Source organism: Pleurodeles waltl, chromosome 9 (assembly GCF_031143425.1).
Source record: "Pleurodeles waltl isolate 20211129_DDA chromosome 9, aPleWal1.hap1.20221129, whole genome shotgun sequence".
Classification (NCBI taxonomy): domain Eukaryota; kingdom Metazoa; phylum Chordata; class Amphibia; order Caudata; family Salamandridae; genus Pleurodeles; species Pleurodeles waltl.
The window spans coordinates 846,094,460-846,118,192 of record NC_090448.1 but is presented as its reverse complement, the minus strand read 5'-3'; positions in this window follow the sequence as shown (position 1 = coordinate 846,118,192).

Genomic DNA, 23,733 nt, shown 5'->3' with positions numbered 1-23,733 from the left:
ATATTCTGAGGTCAATATTCAGGTGGAGTACTCTCAGTGGCAAACATTTAACTCATGAAGCAATCCTGCATAACAACATCCAATTATGTAACCAAAGCTACCCTGATCATGATTTCTTCACCCACTCCTCTATCTGTGGCTATTCTCTGAGGCTTTTATTTAATCCTCTTGGAACCTCATTCAACATTATTGGTGTCTGCTGCATAAGCTCTTTCACAGGATTCTATTGCTTCCTCCTTGACCAAGACATTAAAATGAAAATCTGGCACATGAATGTGTGGGAAGTAGATGTTTGACCCATACTTTGATAACTTTCAAAGAATTCTGGGTACAAAAACCTGATGGGATGCATACAAGGCACGTAACCCTATATTCTAGAGGGTTGTGATTTTTCAGAAATTCCAACAGTTTGTTGGCTTACCTAACAGGTAGCTGACAGTGGATCTGAATGGTGGTGCTACCCTCATGGATGGTAAAAGGAAACTGCCTATTTTGGGGAGCAGCTTTGTAATATATAAATCATTTTTGGTAAGACAATGTGCTAGGATCAACACATGACACATCACACTTGGTTCCCAAAGGTGTCTAGTTTTCAGAAAAACTGAGATTTTAGGGTAGTTGAGTGTTTGTAGGCATAGCGCTGACATTTGCAGGGCATTCTGGGTGAGAAATTTTCAGTGATCAAATCAAGCCACACAACATCATTGTCCTGGGCTTCTAGGTCCCAAAAATGCCCAGAATTGCAATGGTTCCATGGATGCTGTCAACCCCAAACCCAATGCTACAGTCATCTGCCTTAGAAAATGAGAAGAACCTGGGATTTCTTTGATTGTAGTTTGAAATTTGGGACAATAAAAAAGGAGGCAATCTCATCAGAGGAGCAGAATAACTGGGACATGGGGCCTGAGTATGATCCAGTGCCAGGCAGTACAGCCCTAGCAACATTCAATTTTTTGTCACTGTTTCCTGGTTCCTAGTGGGTGTTCTCCATCTGTGACTCATAGAGATCAGGATAAACCCACAATTTGCTAAAGAGGGTATGGAAAAACTCTCTTATGCCTGGGGGTGAGAATGTGTGGTCCAATACCAGTATGGGCCGGAGCTCCATTTTTACAGGAATCACTGTTGTCTAGTATCTATTGGGATTCTCTCCCCTCAGTCTACTGGAGTGGGCAGATTAAGGTAAACACTCAATCTGCCCACTAAGAGGGGAAAGAACTCATGATGCTGTGAGAGGGGTGTGACCTGATGAATGAATAGGTTGTCTCCCAATCCTTGGATAAAAGGAAACAAATTCCCTGGTGTTGAGTGAGCTGGCTGCCACTAGCACAGAAGACTGTAAGGAAATACTCAAATATTTCCTTTTAATGATGAAGCAACACTGTCTTGTGCCCATGCTGGGGGTGTGACCCAAGGCTCGGATGGACTGTATCCCCACACCTTTAATTTTTTTACACTAATCCCTGGCATCTAGAGGGCTTCCTGACAATGAGGTGGGCAGCTAGAGGTTAAATCCTCATTATGCACTAAAGAAATGGTAGGAAGACTGTCTCATTCCCAGGAGTTCCCTGATAGACTGATATTTTTTCTGCCTCTTCAGGCATCAGAAAAATTATATGTGGCCTAGGAATTTCAGCAACCACATGTTGTCAGGACGGGGTGCTTCCATACCATTGTTTAAAAAAAACTATTTTTGTCTAGTGCACTCTATGCAATAAGTGGTCTATCTATTGCCTTTGAGTGAGGAGAGCATGGCCCAATGCCAGAAAGACTACCACCCTCACAAACCTTTTTTGCTGTAACTCATGGTATCTAGTGGGCCATCTCCTCCTGCAACTTTGGGGTAACCCCTCAAATCTTCCCCATTGGTATGGCTAAGTGATAGTCTTTGACAAAAAGGTGGGAGGTAGCCACATGCCGGAAAGGCATGTCCCTCACACAATTCCTTTATTTTTTACTTTATTTTCAGATAGCCTTTCTGTCTCCTGGAATGAGCAGGTTGGATGTACATTTCCCAATCTGCACTGACAGGGGAAAACAAAGCCCAGAACAAGAAAAAATTGTAAAAGAATACTATGTTGCTTTTGAATTTTGTGTTGATTTTGTTGCTGTGCAGTTATTGGCATTTTGTTTAGGTGTGTATTAGTTATTTACCTGTGTTGCATTATGTTGTGCTTTGTATTGCTGTGGGGTGTTGATATGTTATGCTGTGCTCTATTGCTTTTACATTCATGACCAGTTGAGTGTGATGTTGTTCTGTGTTATTTTGGTATTATGTTTTGCTGTTATGTTATTGTTTTACCAGAGTTGAGGTCTGTTTGCCTAAACATCCAAACACTTATGTCATTATACCCAGCCATAAACTCTAATTTTCATAATGCAGTGATAGACGTTCTGGCACCAAATGGTGCACTATTTATCGAATAAGAATTATAACAGCAGTGACCAAACAAGATGTGTGATCTGTCCCTTAGCTGTGTGAGGCGAACAACATTGTCTGTAATAATAACAAATATATAAAAACTGTCATATTTGTAGTGTATACTTTTAAATGGATGTAGGAAATGTAGGAAAATGCCTCTTTTTGCATGATCACCCCTATGTTTTTTGGACTGATTTTGCTGTTTTTTGTCTCTCTGCACTGGGACTCTGATACCCAGGCCACAGTACAGGTACTCTGAACCTTTAAAACATGTTAATATTGGTTTACAACTAATTGGATAATTTAACATACCTATAAGAACCTAGTATATGGTACAAGATATACCCAGGGCCTTTAAGTTAACTGTCACTAGCGGACTGCAGCACACATAGTGCTACCACTAGATTGACACTGCACAACGTGACTGCTGGCATCTCACTGTAGTCTGTCTGTACAGTTTTAATGCTGCAAATCGGACTTGTCAAAAAACACCTTTTAAACTTTCTTTTGAATATTAATAAATCTCCCCTAAGATCTTAATTCCCAAGAGGCATGATATTTAAAAGTTGTAGGTGTTATATTTCAATATAGAACATGCACAACCATGGATGAGCTGTTCCACAGGGAAACATTGAATATCATTCTAAAATTGAAAAATGTCTCCATCTAGAAACCAGGTAAAAAGTTTGTTCGTGGACTTCTTAAAATATTTTTTACAAAGCCAATGTATTGATAAAGTTGGATTTGTAATATATATTTTTCAAAAGGCACTTTTAACAAGTTACCTTTAACTCCTTAAATGCAAAGGACAGCCAGTAGAACTACTCTGCACTGCAGTGTGGAGAATGTCAACAGCTCAGCCTCCTGAGGGTTGTGGGGGAAGCTCTGGTTCTTTGACTGGAGTCTTCCCCGCTTGGTGGTTGTAGTGGGGGCTGATACACCCTGCCCCTACTCTCACTCATCAGTTATGTCAGCGCACCACACAGCATGCTGACTTTATATGATCTCACTGGAGAGCGCTAAGATGAGCAGGTAAGGAAGCTCCATCCATGTCTTTAGGCTTTTTGTCCCTCCAGCCTGCCTTTCAAAATTTGAGACAGGCTTTTCTGGAGACAATGCCTTCCTCAAATTGATCCTTGCTCATAGATCACAGATGTACTGCAATCCAGACTGGGACCACTAGACACCAGAGATGTTATTATTTTATAATTGGATGGGTTGGCCTTCCAGCTATGGTCTACCCTTCCAGGGAGCATATACTATATATATTTGTGTTTTCCCTTTCCTTGGGTAGCGCTCATCCCCGGAGGGGGTGTGATTTGTCCCCCTGTGAAGGGAAAATTTGGCATTCATATTTGGTTTTAGTTTTGTGCTGCCTGTGACCTTTAAAGCTTTCATCAGGCAGCACAAAAGCTATAAAGGTATCGCTGGAAAGGGGAGACTCTCCCCTTTCTAGTGATGCCTTTTTCAAATTGATCCCTGCTCATGGATTGAGGTTACACTGTGATCCATGAGCGGGGATCACTAGACACCCGGGATGTTGTTATTATAGAAGGGGGATGCGTGGCAGAGTCGACCGCTCCTCTCCCCCCTAACCCCAGAGCATATATTATATAATTGTGTTTTACATATTTGTTGTATATTAGGTGCTGCCTGGGACCTTTCCAGCTTTGCCAGGCAACACAAAAGTTGTAAAGGCACCATTAGGAAGGGGAGAATTTCCACCTTCATAGTGATGCCTAGGTAAAACAGATCCCTGCCTGTGGATCAAGACTGCACAGCAGTTCACAAGCAGGGATTCCACTACACACCAGAGATGTCTTACTTTGTTTAGGCGGTCAGCCCCCTGCATGTGGTCAACCCTTTATTTATTATATGTTTCCCTTCTGAGGGGCAGGGCACCATATTGGCCCCGGATATGGTGCCCAAATGGGCACCCTGAGAAGGGAATATTTGGTAGCCATTTTATAAAATGTACCTGGGGCTTTCTGGTCCCTCTCCACTCACAGGTCAATCCCATCAGAGGTCATATAATACATTTTGTTGGTTTCCTTTCCATGGGGGAATGATTAGGCTCCTCACCAGTTCAGTTCAATCACTGATCAGAGTGATAGTCACATTTTATTTACACCCAGCAAAATGTAGAGCATGAGATAGTGGTGAGCCCACTTCAGCCAGTGATCTTTTATTAAGTCATTCATTTTAGTATGACCACAGTATTTTATGAGGCCATGGAGAGTGGGCTGATGCATTGTCCTGTGCTTTGGTGTGGGGGGGTCAAAGCAAAATATGTATGCTCATACATATAAACAACTGAGCAGCAGCTGAAATGGATTCAACTACACTAGGTAGACTTACTATATGAATGGGGGAAGTAAAATGTGAATGACACAAGAAATGATCAGTTCCTGACGTGGGTAGTTGTGGTCGGAAGCAGGGGGCACATAGTACAAATGGCTTACTTCACTGTGAGTCACTCGCATTTTGCTCTTTGACAAGGAGCACATCATGCAAATAATTTTCTCCAGGGATCAGGGACAAATGTAATATAATGTACATTTTTGTAATTGTGTGTGTTGCAACATGAGCTAATGTTTTTCTTATCTTTTTCTCTTAGATTTGTTTGAGAGGTTTTTGACAGAGTTAGATGTTTGGAGAAAGTTTTTGCCAGCGTTGGATGTTGAAGAAATGTTTTATGTGAGATAAGTGAGAGCTTGCAACGTTTGTTCTTATGATCACACTGTATTACACTAACACAGCATTACATTGTTTCACTTCATAACATATCTTTTTGACCCCCACACACAGCAATAAATTCTACAAATACCTCTGTATTCAACTTACTTCAGAAGATTTTAGTTAGAAAATAGAGATGGAATCTCACTGGATGACTGTCTGTTTCTGAGTCTCTAACTCAAATAATGGAGGAGAGCTCAGAAGCAGAGATGATACTGAGACAGCATCAGATGAAGAAGGTCATTGAGCAGGATCTGGGCGAGATTTTTCATTCAGAGTTCCTTTCAATGATGACTCATCTTCCAGTGATTCAGAGGAACATGCATCCAGTAGTCATGATGTCCTTTTGCAGGCACTAACTGTGCGGCAAAGAACTAGTGACAGTGTAGACAAGTGTAGAGTGCAGGCAGATAGGGCACTGATCACAAACAGAGTGCTCACTTGGTAGAATCCTGATTTAGTTCAGCCAGTAAGTCCCCCATTCACTGGAGACGCTGGATGGAAGGTCAAAACAGATACATTTTTGCCTATTAACTACATCCATCTTTATTTTGGATGCATACTTCCCCGAAGAAATTGTGCAACAAACAAATCTGTATGCTAAACAGTCTCTGAGGGAGCATGGAGGCATTCTTTTGCCTGACTCTAGGGCACATGTATGGACTCCCACTTCACTTGGGGAGCTGACAAAATTCTGGCCCTAATGTTGAAGATGCTAATAGTCCACAAACCAAACTTTCAGTCCTTCTGGCCAACTTGTGCGGTTTGGATCACACTCTACTTCGTACCAGTCATGAGCAGAGACAGGTTTTGATATTGCAGCATATGCTGCATTTCAGTGACAATTCTGCAGTATTGCCCAAGGACCACCAATATCTTGAGAGGTTATTCAAAATTTTACCTGTCACTGAACATTTGGCTGCCAAGCTTCAAGAGATTTATACTCCTGGAAAGATATAGCAGTTGATGAATCCCTGGTATTATACAAAGGGTGAATGTTGTTTGGGCAGTACACACCTAATAAAAAAGTACATTATGGCATCAAGATGTAAATGTTGTGCGAGAGCGCTAATAGTTATGTGTACAGCCTGAGAGTATATGCATGGAAGGACTCTACAATAAATCCTGTAGTTTGTCCTTCCACATTAAGAGTTAGTGAGAAGATTGTGTGGGAGCTTGCCCAATCTCTCTTTCATAAAGGCCATAACCTTTATGTAGATAAATTATATACAGGAGTCCAGCTGTTTACCAAACTCAACAAAGCTGGCACTGTGGCTTGCAGTACAATAAGAAAGCACCACAAAGGATTCCCTCAACAGCTGTCTTGCAAGAAACTCCAAAAAGTGCGGAGAAGTGTGTTGTGCTGCAATGAACTGCTCGCAGTGAAGTTCTCATACAGACTACAAGTATATATGCTCACTAAAGTTCACAATGAGAGCACTTCTCCTGCCAATGATTTGGGGGCAGATAGCAGAAGTCCACAAATCCAAATGTATACTTTATTATAACAAGTAGGTGGGTGGAGGGGATACAAATGACAAAGTTCTTCAAACATATAATGCAAGAGGTATAATTCACACATGGTATAAGAAATTGGCTACTCACCTAATTCAGTTGGCAACATACAATGCATATGTTTTCTATTGACAAACCAACATACAAAGACTGTTGTCATTCCTTGACTTTCAGTTGTCTGTTATTGAAAGCCTTATTGCAGTAGAAGCAGTAGCCTCTACTTGGTCTGGTGTTGGGGTGTTGTAAAGCTGCAGGATCAGCACTTTGCAGACTGCATTCCTTCAACAGAGCAAAAGAGTTGCTGATACTGCAGATGCAGAGTTTGTGTTGGACAGGGAAAAAGGCAGGGGGTAGATATTGTTGTCTGCAGTGCCCATATCAGCATGGCCTGTAGTTGCCAACTAGCACCACTTTGTACCTCACAAAAGTGAAGCTCAAGGACACTGACTAAAGTTGAGCACATCCATTAGGGGATATTATCGGCTGCAAATGACTGGTCTTGAATAAATATAATTTCATGGCCATTAAATGAGTAGCTGTGCAGGCCTGGAAATAAGTGTATCTAATTTTTGAAAGAACTCTAATCAAAGACTTTTTGTTTCTAAATTAGATTTGGGCCACCATATATTTACTGACTCCAGTAAAAAAGCACACATGGTCATGCTTTTGTCTGCTTGCCACCTTCAACTCCCATCAAAAATGTGGTGGAAGTTCAATCCACCATATTACAAGTGCATTTCATTGAGTCCACTGCCCATAACGTTCAACAGAACATGTCACGTTTTGACCCTGTCCACCAAACTCTAAGGTCCTTAGCCTTTCCGGATAAGCTTTTTAGGTAATTTAGGGCTTGATTTAGATTTTGGGAATGTGATGGTCCATCACAAACATATTGGATATCCTGTCCACTGAATTAAGAGCCATAGGATGTGGTGCACTTGTAATTTGGCATAAGGGATATTGGTCATGTGTGTGACAAAGTCCACTAGATTAGAAATCAGGCCCTTATAACAGTCTGACCCAGAATATTTAGCTTCATTTTAAAAGGTAGTTTTGCTGAAAGTGTAATGCATGATCCGATACCCCCAACTGAATTCCACACACTGGAAGAAGTTGGCGTTAGTGCGCTGAAGGGCAATGAAAAAAAGTCTCTCTGAGCTTAATCAGGCTTCCATGGTGAGACTGGTGCACCTGGTAGCCACTCAGTATTGGACAGTGGATGAGGTGAACATGGAAGGGAACTCAAACTGTAACCTAGGTTTGTTTTCATAGTGATCTTATGTAGGTAGAAGCAGATGTTCATGGTCAAGGTGAAACTGTGCAAGGCTCTAATCAACCCACAAATGGCAGTATGTGTGTAGTGGTGATTGTGTGGTTTGACTGGCAGAAACTGTTGCTGTTGGCTGATGAAAAGTGTGGCTGTCAGCTTGTGAAAGTGTGGTATCAGCTGTCGGAAAGTGTGTCTGGTGTCTGGCAGAAAGTGTAGCTGTTAACTGGCAAACAGTGTGGCTGTGGACTGGCAGAAAGTGTGGCTGTTGGCTGGCAGAAAGTGTGGCTGTCAGAATGTGTGGCTGGTGGGATGTGTAGCTGTCGGCTGGTGGAATGTGTATATTGGTTGCACTATGTTTGTTTATAATGCGTGATGAGTGGCTTGCTGGCAGTGTGATTGCTGTTTTGGTCCATTTGGCCTATGAATGTGATGGGTCTGAGAATGGCATTGGTTGGTTGATTTTAGTGTTGTGTGTGTTGGGTCTGTGGCAGGTGGTATGAATGGCATTGTGTGGGATGCATGAAAGGCATGTGACTGGACTGTAAAGCGATTGGTGCCTTGACACAGCTTTACAAATGAATAATATTAAGTGATGTGTTCAGTAGTCAGATACTGTTAATAGTGTTGACACTTTGGGGGTCATTCTGACCCTGGCGGCCGGTGGCCGCCAGGGCCACCGACCACGGGAGCACCGCCAACAGGCTGGCGGTGCTCCAACGAGCATTCTGACCGCGGCGGTTCAGCCGCGGTCAGAAGCGGAAAGTCAGCGGTCTCCCGCTGACTTTCCGCTGCTCGTTTGAATCCTCCATGGCTGCGGAGCACGCTCCGCAGCCATGAGGATTCTGACCCCCCCTACCGCCATCCTGTTCATGGCGGGAAAGCCGCCATGAACAGGATGGCGGTAGGGGGGGTCGCGGGGCCCCTGGGGGCCCCTGCCGTGCCCATGCCAATGGCATGGGCACGGCAGGGGCCCCCGTAAGAGGGCCCCGCAAAGTATTTCAGTGTCTGCCTTGCAGACACTGAAATACGCGACGGGTGCCACTGCACCCGTCGCACCTTCCCACTCCGCCGGCTCGATTACGAGCCGGCATCCTCGTGGGAAGGGAGTTTTTCCCTGGGCTGGCGGGCGGTCTTTTGGAGACCGCCCGCCAGCCCAGGGAAAAACTCATAATACCCTCCGCGGTCTTCTGACCGCGGAGCGGTATAATGGGGGCGGAATTCTGGCGGGCGGCCTCCGCCGCCCGCCAGAATCAGAATCACCCCCTTTGACCCTATTACCACTGGTAATGTCAAAACTATCTGGTATGAATGTGTGCGTCAGTTGTGGATTGACTCAGAAGGAACATTTCCAGTTCCATAAATTTCTGAGAATTAGCCAACTGGGGTAGTGCAGAGTGGCTTGCTTTGTGTATCCCATAAAGCTTTCTTAGCCTCCAGTGGCCTGCAAATCTCAAACTTTGCTTAAACACATATTTTCCTCACATTTCTATGATGGAAGTTCTGGAATCTGTGGGGAGCCACACATTTCCTACCATCCTGAGTTACCATATGTCTGCAGATAAGAACAGTACCACATTTGTGAGGGAGGTTCAAGAGACCACCACACCAAGGCCCATATTTATACTTTTTGACGCAAAACTGCGCCGATGTCGCAAATCGCCAAGCCGATTTACGACACCGCAAACCGGATATGCAGCATTTTTTGATGCAATTGCATCAAAACTCGCTGCAAATACAGCATATTTTGTAGAGGAGAGCCAAAATGGATCCCAGATGCTTGCACAGACCCCAGGAAGATGACAACCAACCAGGAACCAGCCAGGAGGGCCCACACAAGACCCAGGAAAGGCAGAAGAAGAAAAGAAAGTGTCGCTTCAGTGCAGAGGAGCAGGAAATTCTGGTGAAAGAGGTGACGGAACAACAGCACCAACTGTTTGTCACCTCAAAGTTGCCAATCAGTAGGAGAGAAGCAATATGGCAACAAATTGTTGACAAGATTAACAGTGTGGCAGAAGTACGCAGAACAGTCATCGAGTGCAAGAATCGCTGGCATGACTGCAAGCCCAGGACCAAGGAAAAGATGGCCAGGAACAGGAAGGCAGCACTGCAGACTAAAGGTGTAAGTCCAGCACACCAGGAGGCCCTGGACCACATGGAGGAGATGGTGGCAGCTGTCATCCCTGAGGAGATCGGCACAGGGATTCAAGGACAGGACATCACAGACTACCAGGAGACAACACGGATGCCGGGTAAGTCGCATGGGGAATTAAAATGTTCAAATGTTAACTGCCAGCGGGGGGGTACCTACTACACAATGCATGTAAGTCATGATATTCAGAGAGTGGTATGGGTAAAGGGGCACGGCACGGGGGCATGGCCCGTTCAGAGGAAACCTGGGGCACACCACTCCACAACACCAACAACCTTTGCATGGGGGTATGCTGCCATGCCAAGGATGTTGCAAAGGTAAAGTCAAGCCAGGAGGCAAGGGCACAATGTCAAACTGGCATCCCGTCACACGTCAGCCACTATACTCCCTACATTAACTAGGGCACAATTAACAACTCTGGCCATACATACAAGTGGAATGTAACATTGACAACAGTTGCCACTACCACCTCCTCTGTGTGTGCTGGTCAAGTAGCTAATGGCAGTAACGTCCCCATGGATCTAAAACACCCAAATTAGAGGGTTCAGGATGACAACATTAAAAATCCCCTGAAACAAGACAAATGTTCCAGTCCTGTCAAATGTGAATGTCCATAGTTGCCGCAAACATCAGCAAATGTCAGCAACATTAGGAGGTACGCGCACTAATGTCATACCCATGCTGCATATGTCAGGGTCCACCCTGCGCCTGGGTCTCAATGCAACATCCCAAATGTCATACTGCTCAGACAACAGCATTGAGGTGGAGGACACATGTAACTGGTCACAGAAATACACCTGCACAGTCAGAGGAGGAAATAGGACACTGCTATGACTATCAGGGCAATCCAATGTACCACACATTCCCCAACATCAGCAGTACACATTACCAATGCTGACATCCATATTATGCCATAACAATGCTATACATAGTATATGCTACATTTCAACTACATATAGGTGGATGTGAAAGATCAGAGACTGGGGCAGGTCCAGATTTTTAAGTGTGGTGCTAGTGCCATCAGAGCACCCACGGCCAGTGAAAGGCCTCACCATGAGAATGGAAGTAGATGGAGGGTTGTGTAGGACAAGAAGGTGGCAATTCACAATTTGACCAGAACCAACACCTAGAGGATGTGATGGTGACAAGTCCACAAACTGACCACAATACATGTGACATGCAGGTGGGGTATAGGCCTGGGAGAATGCCAATCTGAAAGACAGGAACAATGAATAGGAACCAAGATCACAATGTGAAAATAATCGCAAGGCAGGCATGTCACATTACAAATGCCACAACACAGACACACCAATTGTACCGTATTTCATTGCAGAGGATGATGGATCTCCTGCGGATATGCCTGTCCAGGAATACCCTGATGACATGGATGATGAGCTGACAAAAATCAAACAGCAGACCCTCCAAGAGGTCCTTGAAACCCTCCAGACCTCACCTTCAGTCACAAGGAGGAGCACACAACTAGGAACCATCACAGAGGACCCACCCACAACCCCTATTGTACGACCTGCCAGCTCCAGTACAGCTGAGGACTCAGACGACACTGGCACCAGCTTTGAGAGAACTGTAGTTGGAGTACAGCAGAAGCTGGCCAAGGATGTGTGGGTGGGGATACAAACTATGGCAGCCAGCCTAGAGGGGGTGCGTTCGTGCATGATGTCAACTGAAGAACAGGCAGCAGCTATGCTAGAGCAAACAACTATCTTGCAGGAAGTAGAAAAAAGGTTGAAGGAAATCAGCACAGCCTTAATACAGTTGACCCCACACCTGCAACAGCAATCCTGTCAACGTGTGCACGAATGCAACATTGAACCCCTCAGGGCCGACCTGGCTGCCTACCACCATGATGTGGTTGCAATTCTTAAGAGCCAGCAGATCCTCCTTGCTGCAGTACTGCCCTTAAGACCCGCACAGTTAGCAGCTACCAGGATGTCTGAGGTGTGTGTTGCCCCTTCACAACCACCACCACCAAGGGCAGAGGAGGCAACACACACATCAGAAGATGAAGACCAGGAACAGATCACCTTCACCTGTAAGAGTACCCTGTAGCACTAGTCCCTGCCACCTGGCCACCTATTACCAAGGTCCTGTGCTTTGTAACATGCCAGTCTTGCACCAACTGTACTCAAGCACTGTTCTGCAAGCCACTGTTTATCTTGTCAGCCTGCCCTGTGATTGTCTCTTACTAACTCATTGGCAAATCCTGTCCCTCTGCACTGACTGTCACTTCACCCCAGCATGTCCAATGACATGTCCTTTTGCACTCGTGTAGGATCACAATGGAAGATGTCACTATAATGGACTCACAATCATGGACAATGTACATATAGAACCACAGCACTTTTCAGTAAATAGCACTTACACAACAAATCTGTCTCTGTGTAATGTGACACATCAACCATGTGGTAGATCAGTGAAGTTTGCCTCCTGTCAATTATTATAGATTGTCAATACAACTGTCCTGAAATAATGTGGGCTGATACTTATGCACAGTGGCCTGGATTGTACCATCATATGCCCTTCCTGAGGGTTAATTCTGAGGAAAATAGAAACTATACACCATAATGCTGTGTTGAACAGAATAACGCTTCCTCAAGGGATGTCTAAGCTAGAAAATAGTGCCTTCAAATTGTTGCTTCAATGCAAAACTAAGGTATGTGACATTTGCCACAAATTTAAGCTAACAGACACCAAACTGCATGAATGGAGGTGTATGAGTTTAGATCCATATAAGTAACCATGCTGAACAGTGTAACAAATGATCTATGTGTGTTATGTACACTACACTACAAGAGAGCATACGACCACTCACCTTATAAGGATTTCCTTGGACATCAGACTGCAGTCAGACTTAACACAGTGTCCCCGATACGAAATCTGGAAGCACAGTATGTGACATTGAAAACATATATCATGAAATAACCACACTTTGGGATCCATAGTAACCGTGATTGGTGGTTGCAATGAATGGCCGAATCTTAGCTAAGTTGCTTTGAGGTAGCTGCCAAAGTAACAGCTCACTTGGGATATGGTTGCAGCATAGGACACAAATTCTAATACAAAAGAGACACTGTCCACTCATGCCAAGGCCCTGATCTACAAGCATTTGACACATAGTGGGTCATTTTGACCTCAACGGTCTTTTTTACAGACCGCCGAGGGACCGCCGTGCGGAAGACCGCCAGTTCAGGCGGTTTGCCGCTCGGCCTATTATGACCGTTGGCAGCTCTCCGTCCCTTTACGGACGGAGAGCCGCCAACAGCCATACTGGCGGGCGGCGGGGAAGTGGAGGTTGCTCCACCTCCACCGCCACGCCAACAGAACACCGCCCAGCGAATCACGTCCTGTGATTCACCGTGGCGGTGTTCTGTTGGCAGTGTGGTGTCGGCGGAGCTGCCCCCATGGCTCCCGTCCCCTTCTGGAGGATCGACGGACCAGGTAAGTCAATCATACGTTAGGGGAGGGGGGTGGGGGGATGTTTTGTGTTGTGTGCGTGCATGGGGGTGTGCGTCTGAGTATGTAGAGGGGGTGTGTGAGTGCGTGTTTGCTTGTGGGGGTGATGCGTGTTTGGGAATGAGTGCGTGTATGTCTGTGGGTATGTCTGTATGGATGTGAGCGTGTATGTTTGAATGTGGGTGTGCATGTCTGACTGTGTGTGTGGATGTTGGCATGTATGTCGGGGTGTGTGTGTGTGTTGGTGGTGCCTGCATGCGTGTCGGGTGTGTGTGAGTTATGTGATGTTGGGGGTCGGGGTGGGGAGGGGGGCCCTGCCACCTTTGGGGGGTGGCAGGGGTGGTGGGGGGTGTAGGGGAGGGAGTCGGGGTGGGGATGGGAGAGACTCCTATCAGTGCCAGGGAAGGAATTCCCTGGCACTGATAGTGCTTACCGCCATGGATTTCATGGCGGTTCAAACCGCTGGAAATCCACGGCGGTAAGCCACGTCCAAATATCGCCGGCGGTATAGTGACTTCCGCTGGGCTGGAGACCCAGGTCTCCAGCCCGGCGGTCGTCTCCGCCCTGGCGGGCGGAACGGAGAACCGGCGGATGACCATGGCAGTAACCGCCATGGTCATAATTCCACAAGGTAAGACCGCCAGCCTGTTGGCGGTCTTACCGCTGGTTCTCCGCCTTCCGCCAGGGTCGTAATGACCCCCATAGTGTAAAGGGTTACCTAGATATTTATTAAACAGTAAAAACAGAAATGAGAACTACGAGAAACACCTTACCTAACCTAATCTACTCTAACTACTCATTACCCATAACTGTTGCTAACTAACCGAAGCTAAACTTACTTATCACATATAACGAAACGATCTAAACATCAATCCCCCACATGGAGGACAACAGATACTAACCTAAACACATACTATCCTATACTAAACAAATATATATATATTTTTTTAATTATTTTATTTTGGAATTGTTTTTTTTTTAAACACAACAACCCCAACATTGCCCAACACACATAATAATAAACAGTAGAAATATTCAGAAACCACCACCCCCCCACCCACTACCACTAACTAAACTAACAGCCTATACTAACCTAACACTAAGCCCCCTAAACCCACAAATTGTAAGAACCAGGAAAGAGGAGGGAGGGAATCATGTCTGTCTAGATGTCCACAGGTTGGCCCTCCTCAGGGTCTTCTTGATGGAACGCACCACCAGTTGACCTGTGCCACCTCATGCTGTAGTCTGGTCATCTTACGTAGGAGACGGTCCAAGTTCCTTTGCATCTCAGCAAAAGCAGCAGGGTCAGTGGCTGCAGCGGTGTGGTCTGGGTGCCAGCCGAGGAAGTATGGGCCCGTGTTGTAGCAATGGCTGTAGGCTGCCCTGCAGGTGGTGCTGTGATTGGTCCTGGAGCAGTTGCAGTTGATGGTCCGGCAAAGGTCCCAGCTGTTGTTGGTGCCACCTGGGTGGTAGTGGTGATGATGCTGGTGGTGGCTGTGGTAGACATAGAAGGGCCCCCTTGTGCAAATGCCCTCCAAGCTCCGGAGGCTCATTCATGGCCTTATCTTCGGGCCATGTTGCGGTACCCAGACTCGACATCAAGTATGTGGCGGTATCGCATTGCCCGCCGTTGAAACTCCCTAACCTGGATGGGAGTCATATTTGCAGCTGTTAAGACAAATAGAAAATCACACATTAGGTACTGCATTGTGTGAAATGGCATAAGAAGTCAATCAGACAATACATCTAATGTACTTGTAACAGCACATATCATCATACAGATCATTGATTGTCCCTGAGGAAGTAAATGGCAAACCAGCCTACAAAGGTCCTATCACACATAGCACATCCAAACTATACAAGATGGGTAACAACTGGCATGATTTTGGCATCATAGTTCTGCCAGTTGTCAGCTAAAAATCATGCTGCATATCCTCCACCACTGCCAGGGCAACAAATGTCATTGTACTGGATGGCAATCTAGGGCCACAAGATCTGCGAGTTGTAAATGGACTTGCCAGTGTAGAAAGCATGTGCTAATCATGAGTGGGTATACTAGGTTCAGACAAGTGATTTACTGATTTACATGTCTGTGTACCAAACGTGTATCATCAGTCCTAGGTACACTATTCACAACCCTACGCCTGTGTCTGAGGGTGCGGGGGTGAACAATCAACTAATAATTTCTAACAACAAGGACACCCAGGAAGCTTAGGAAAGCTGGACATGGGTTTGGCCCAGTACACACACCACAGGTAAGGAGGATATCCAAATAGGAGACAGCCAACCCTTGGACAATCCCATCAACACTTATGCTTGGAAATGCAGACCTTTGTCCACATCATTTACTGCCAGTAAGCCATGACTTACAACAAACAGAGAGATGCAAGAACACCTCTGGCCATGATTTGCATGCACACCTGGGTCATTGTACTCAAGTGCCACATACTCGTAGCACTACATGTGGAGCTACATGCTGCTAGGAAGTTTAACATACAGTTCAACATGTTCATTAGTGAATAGGGAAGCAGAAGTCTGTGGGTAAGACTTTGGAATACCTATTCTTGGAAAATTTGGGTCTGACTGGCGGACTAATTCACTAATATGGTCCACTGCTACTTTTTCTGAATCAAGTTGTAACCACATGACTCATCCCTATTCACACTGCCGTGCCTACAGGACTGACCTAGAATACCAAAATATGACAATATGATAAGGATTGGGCAACTCAAAGATGGTGATAAAATGATATTCCACTCATGGAACAAAACAAATGATTGCCCAGCGCATCACACCTTGCTATGTGTCCAAAACACAGGAGTCCATCACACATCACCAGCAAACACAACACATAACAGAAATATGAACACTTACTGGAGATGTCTGAGTCCTCAAATTGAGCCACCTTGCCAATAATGTAGGGTGCCGGTCCACCTGTAAGGCATGGAAGGGAGAAATGTGCTCAATTTCTGTGCACTGTACAACAATTCAAATGACAAATACTATGTGTAAGATTAAATCAGAAAGTAAAGCCTCTCAAACATGATGATACTGCATCCTACATACCACGGCAAACATGTACAGACCCAGGGACTCCAGTGAGTGATACACATATATCTGCACACATGAAGTGGCCCTAACTATCATGTGGTGGCAAACATGCTCCTTTATTAGTGCACAGACAAAATCATGGAGTGTATTCGCCTCATCATGTGTGTCCATGAGAGACATCCAAAGCCACTTTCCGTGAGGACTGCATTACCAGTCAACCAGCCATTATGACTGTGACCAATTTCAGACACAGAGGTACAATTTACAGAGGGCCAGGGACAGTTGTTAGCCCTCAATTTGTATCAGTTTCTTCATTTGATGTGGCACAGCTATGATGAGTTGCACCAACCATAGAGATATGAACCCATGTGCATACCTTTTGCCTTCCATCCCTAATTTAAATGTGGCACTACAAACTCCAAATATTAGTCTGAGATGTTAGCTGAACATAGCTAGAACTTGTTACGTATGTGTCCAAATCCAGATCAGACATGTATACCAAAGGAATGGAGGTGCACAATAAATTTCCATGATCGATTTCCTGACACACTCACCGAACACACAAGAAACATATGTTTGTGCCACATTGCTATCATCAATTGACGTGAACCCTGCACAATTTTTCAGGCTCCTGTTGTGTTTATAAAGTTAGTCTAGCTGTTGCGACAACAAATGACGGTAATGTGTCGGAAATTTCTATACCTCACAGGCAACTGTGGCCTATATCTATACATATTTTGCACCAGATTTGTGTTGCTGTTTGACATAAAGGCGGCGCAAACTAACTAAATACAAATGTATTTAGTAAGTTTGCGGAGCTCTTGCTTCCAAACAGCTCGCAATTGCGGTGCTAACAAAGTAGAAATATGGCCCTGTATGTTTCACTAGCATTCCACATGCTCTACAACATTGCCGGCAGATATTGTAAAAATCAGCAAATGTCACTACAGAGCATTTAAACGTGCACATTAACATGCTTTGTACTCACCAACAGGGCCACCAATCTCTATCCCCAGGTGGTCCAGCAGATCTTGCTCCCTGGATACAAGGTCAGCCCAGCGGTGCTTCAGCTGGTGGTCGTTTCGTGATGTGTTGTATACCCTCTGCAGATGATGCAACACCTTTGCCCACCGGAGCCTCCGTGCCTCAGTGTGATACCCTTGGATCACACGACCACCTGCCTCAATCATCAGGGGTAGGAAATGGCACACCAGCCAAATGAACCCACCCAGCTCCTCCTCTCCCATCCTGCCAAGATGAGGCCTACCCAACATAATGGTACAAAAAAGAAATAGGGGGTAAAGGGAAACAAAGGAGAATGGGGGAAAGTAGGACAGGAAAAAATTTAAAAAACGACAAACAAAGCCCAAATATACCCAAACTACCACTACCCACAACAGACTCCCAACACAACAAAGACAATTGTTGACAACACAAATGACCACAAAAACACTCAGACAGGATACCACAGACAGTTTTTATACACAAAAAGACAAAAGACCACACTGGAGACAAAATCACTAAATGCACAGAGACAAATTGAGACACAGCCACACAATCAGAAAATATCACAGACTGCAAAGTGAAAGTGAAAGCACACCCACTGTACCTATTCTGTAAACAGGATATCCTATTACATCACTTCCTGCCTAAAATGCGGTGCGTTTTTATTGTCATGAGTCAAAATATTATGACCCTTACAGTCTGAGAGTCATTTTTTATTGATGCACAGGAGTAGATTTGACCCTGCATCCATATGTTTCAAAATTGTTTCTAACTTAACCAATTTCTGGGGGTACATTTTGGAAAATACCGCTCAGGGCCAATGATTTTTTCAGGGCATTATGCGTCATATTTCGGGCATAAGCGTAATTTTTAGACGCTGTGTCTCATTTTTTACGCGTATGCAGCAAAAATTCTTGTATTAACTGGGTTTGGGTAATTTTACTATTTTAATGGTATATTACAGTAGTGACAATACTGAGATAGGCTGATTGCACCCACTTTGGGCATGACGGTGTATGGGCATATGTGACACATCATACTACTGCGGACCATGATCCGCTACTTGATGTACAGGATTTTCACTCTTGACTGACGTAAAAGATGGCCAAACATGTGGGCTACATATATGTATTACACAAATTGGGCATGTTTGGCGTCAGGAGAGGATAGCAAGGTGACGCACATAGGTACAATTACTCAATGCCTATGGGTCAATGTGTGTGCTTTGGTTACTAATATTGTTGTTGACCCACTGTGTGACCATCACAAGATGCATTATAGCAAATATGCTTGGATGCATGTGGAGGCAATGTGTCAGACACCCAGATGCAAGTCAGTGTGGAAACGAGAGAGGACATGTGTTAGTCATACATGTAGCAACAACTGCTGTGTGCACTTTCTAGTTTTTGGGTAACATAAACACCACAAATGACAAAGCATGCACTGGATAGATAGCAGATGGTTGTTCATGTCATTGTTTTAAAAGTTGGCCATCACATGTCCTGGAATGTTGGATACTACTTCCTAGGCACTTGTTGGTAAACCCACCATGAGTCAGGCACGTGTACATACTAAGTGGGTACAGTGTTTGTGAGACAAAGAGCCAAAGAGAAACCACATTTGTTATGTCACGCCACAGTTGAGGTCATTTAACTGAGCCACAACTATCCTGTGGCAAATGGAGGACCAGCAGACCAAGCATCATGTGGCCACATATTTCCAGTGATCAAATGCACAGAGGTGTCTGGTTCATGTGTGTGGGCCTAAGTTTAGCCTGCATATTTTTAGGGGTTTATGTTGTCACAGTTACGTCCCGGTCTAGTGATGAGTCTGTGACGGCTATTCCTGTACCTACTAAGTATCCTTCGGAGATCAATGGAAGTAAAGCCAATGAGGAATTGATAACCCACATGGGGATGGTCCTACCCTGTCACTGCAGACGTGTTATGAGACTGTCAACAGGGCAACCTTGGTGCGCTTAGTAAGATAATATCTCAGGATTCTTGCACCGGCAGATGTCATCACAATATTTGTACACAGGTTGGCCTCTAAAATTCCCACTGCATCTAGGAACATCATAGCCTCTGTGCTGATTATTCTCGCAGCTATTCACCACGCACGGCCCATCAATATGTTGTGAGCAATGTGAATCAGTGTGTGGACTGTCAGGGTCCTAACATGTGTGGACATTTCATGCACATTATCTGACGTTGCTGGTTCTGCTGGAGGCACCATACACAATCCCTGCATACGGCCATGGTACACTGTCTCAATTTGTCACTCATGCATACATGAGACCCAGACAAGGGATAGGCCATGATTTGGGTATTTGGAGACAAGTTCCCAACAATGGTACGTTAAATTAACAGATTATGCAATACAATGTATTTGAGTATGCATTGTAGACCCAACTGACAAAATACCCCAGGAGGAATGTGAGGGCTGGGAAAGCAACAATGATACAAATGTAGCCACAAGGAACCTTTAGGGTAACACACAAACAGGAGCCAGTCAGGCTAACAAGATCCAGACATTTCACAAGGTAATTACTCAGTGGTCTGACTGAGACTGGTCAGAGGAGGAACAAGACAGTTGAAATGGAAAACTGTGTTTGTCCTGTGTTATGGAAGGTGACACATTAACCCAAGGGCTGTGTTACACAGTTGAGTTACACAGCAATGCATAACACAGTTATCGATGCAAAGGCAGCTTCTATGCTGTTCCAAGCATCTGAAAGGGCAGTGCATGTTCAAATGGCTGGTCTGCATGGAGGTGCTCACAGGTGTGTGCAGCATCAGTCTCTCACAAGTCCTGTAGATGAGATTCAAGTTCAAATGGCCAACAGTACCTTTCACATGGGAAGCAATCTACAGGTGATAACAGGGCTTAGAGACTACAAGCCAGTGCATTATTTAACCTGACGTCCATGCAGACAGCAGTACAATGACTATGGCATACCATACTAAAGAGGGAAGCACACTGGATTAACATTGTGAGTCTGGGAGTGTGTAGAGGAGGGATTATCTGGGTACACATATTACCATTCCAGGGGCCTCAATGATTGAACGTGACCCTTTTTGTAGTAATCATAATGCTATGTGTGTCAAGGTGTTTGATCTGCAGCAACAAACATTCCACACCCCTTACACTGTACGTATGGATTTGAAGGGTGTTTGATTGAGTGTTATTAATGTGTTATTGAAGTTTAATCTTCGCAGATGTAACGCCAGTTGGGGCCATGTGTTTGTCATTGTGTTGTTTTACATTTTACCCTTGTGTCTGTGGAGTGGCATCAGTTGTTATTTGGAACAGTAATTTGTCCCTAGGTGTGTCTCCCATTGGGTGAGGATATCAAACATGCCTAGCAGTGTCATAACCTCAGTGTGTTCCTGTCCACATGTCGATGTCGTGGTATATGTGTTGTGTGTCCTAGAGGGTTGCTGTGCAGTGTGTATATAAGAAGGTTTCTGTACTTACCAACAAGTAGTCCATTTCCATATCGTCCATCCTGCAAGTGTTGATTGATGGTGCAGTGATGGAAGATGAATGAATCATGTACACTCCCAGGATACTTTGCCATGATGTTGGTAATCAATCCCTGGTGATCCACAATGGCCTGCACATTGATGGAGTGTGTGTGCTTCCTGTTGCGGAATAGATGTTCAGTTGCAGCAGGTGGCACAAGGCGTACATGTGTGCAGTCAATGGCACCAAGGATGTGTGGGAATCCAATAATGAGGTAAAACCCCTGTTTGGTCTCCTGCTGCTTCTGCTGTGTGTTGGGGAAGCAGATGTGGCGGGTGTGAGTGAGATGATGGCATCCAGTACCTTGGGGAGGAAGGCGGAGAATGATGGCTGTGAGATCCCGGCAACCAGGGCACCAGTGGTTTGAAAGGAGCAACTTGCCAACATGTGTAGTACAGCTAGCAGCTTGGTTTCTGGTGGGATGGTGCGGGGTGTCTGCAAGCTGGGTGCCAACTGTGGCTCAATGTTGTGCAGCAGCTGCTGAATGGCTGGCCAGTTCAACCTGTACCTCTGGATGATGTCATGTTCCCTGAGGCCATGAAGGGTTGTCCTGGTGTGGAATATCCTCTCCTGCCTTCTGCGTTGCCTTTGGGGTCCCTGCTGGTGTTGTGGAAGCTGCTGTTGCCGGTCCTGTGCTCTGCGTCTGCGTGCACGCTGGATGAGAAGCACCTCCATGTCTTACTTTTGGAGCTCTGCTGTTGCTTCTGTGTGCTTTCATTAAATACAGGTGTGTTTGCCCCATTTTAACGCCTGCCCTGACCCAGGTGTTAATTTTTTATGCAAATCGGGCTGTGCGTCATTTTCCGACTCCGCCTCCCGGCCGTGCGGGATTTTTGCACGGTAGCATAAATAAGGCGCACAGGTGTTCGAGTAATTTTTTGGACGGGAACGCCTACCTTGCATGTCATTAATGCAAGGTGGTTTCCCCCATCCAGAAAATGATGCACACGGTGGAATTTTGAAATCCGCGGGCTCGGGCGTCAAAGTTTAAATATGGTGCACGGTTTGCACCGAATGTGTGTCAAAATGTTTGACGCACATTCGGCGCCAACAGAGTATAAATTTGCCCCCAAAACTCACCAAATGCTCAATGCTCAGGAGAGAGATAGGAATAGCTGTGGTATTTAGGTCCATGATGTGGTGTCATCCATGCAAACCTGTGAATCACAGACATTGTTTGAAAACTAGACTACCTGGAGAATACAGTATGGTGTGCCTTTTGTGAATCCAACAAGGTTTTCTGATCAAAATGCCATTCAAACCTCAAACTTTGCTGTAAAATATGTATTTTCCTTACAGATTATGATTGTTCCATGGGTAGTCACCTACCTCAAATGATAATCCAATTTCTCACACGACCCAGTATTTGAATGGTAGATATTTCACATTTTTAAATTGTCTTCCGTATTCTCCATAAGTCATTACACACTAGAGCAGACAATAGTTTCATAAGAACACACATTCATTATTAGTATTAGTGACTGGCAAAGATTGTACCCCAACGGATAGTAAATTTATAGGAAACATTACAGTTCAAATCATCAAGAATTATTCACTACTAGAATGGAGTAACCCTCACAGAATGAGCATTGTGAACCCAAGTGTCTTTCCATGCACTACATATTTTGATGGGTGTAGAACAAAATTACACAAAGGTGTACTGAGCAAGCACCATATTGACAGACTTTGGGTTTTAAAGGAGAAACTGATCTCACCAAGAAGTTAAAAATAAACACAGACTCTTGTTGCCATTAGAGAGTCTCAAGAATGTTATACTTTACTCAAAGAAAATGAAACTATGTTGCCTGTTGCAATAGTACTGCTATTCAGATCACAGATCAAACAAAACATCTAATCAACAGCATAAGGCCACATTTTTTTAATCTATATTTTACCTGTAGTCTAATGACCTCCTTACGAGGCTGGCGGTCCTAGGACTACCAGCCCTGTAGTGGCAAAGTTCTGGCGCTCTGACTGCCACATTACAAGATAGGAGGCCAGATCTACCTACAGACCGCTGTCCCTGCCAGGATGAAAGATCCCAGTGGGCTGGTGTCAGTCTTGGTTGAAGTCAAGACAACCTTGTGCTTCACCAGATTTTTCGTGGGAATTTCCCCTCCATGAAAAGCCTAGCAGAGAACAACTGCATGGGCAGTGCAGGGATCCCCCTGCCCAGCTCCCTTGATATGAACACTCCTGTGCATTATGAGCCAGGAACAGTGCTGCTGTACCTTTCTCACTGGACTGATGGGGGGGAACCTTGGATCACGCCCATAAGCCCAGTGCGAAAGTTGTAATAGGCCTGGTGATAAGACCTCCATGTCCTTGGTGGTCTTCCCACCATGGCGCTGGTGGGCTGACAGTTGGCCAGTCAGTCTCGTAATGAGGCCCTAGGAGTCAAAATTGACCCATCATTTCATCTTTAAACTGTTTCACCAATGTATGTTCAAAAGAGCAACACACATTGGTGTGCCTTAATGCATACTGCTCCAAGAACAACAAGAAAAACTAAGCACTATGAATTGAACTTAACCTTACTGGAAATGTAATCTGTGTCTAGGGTAGCCCCAACATAAATAATCTGCTTCA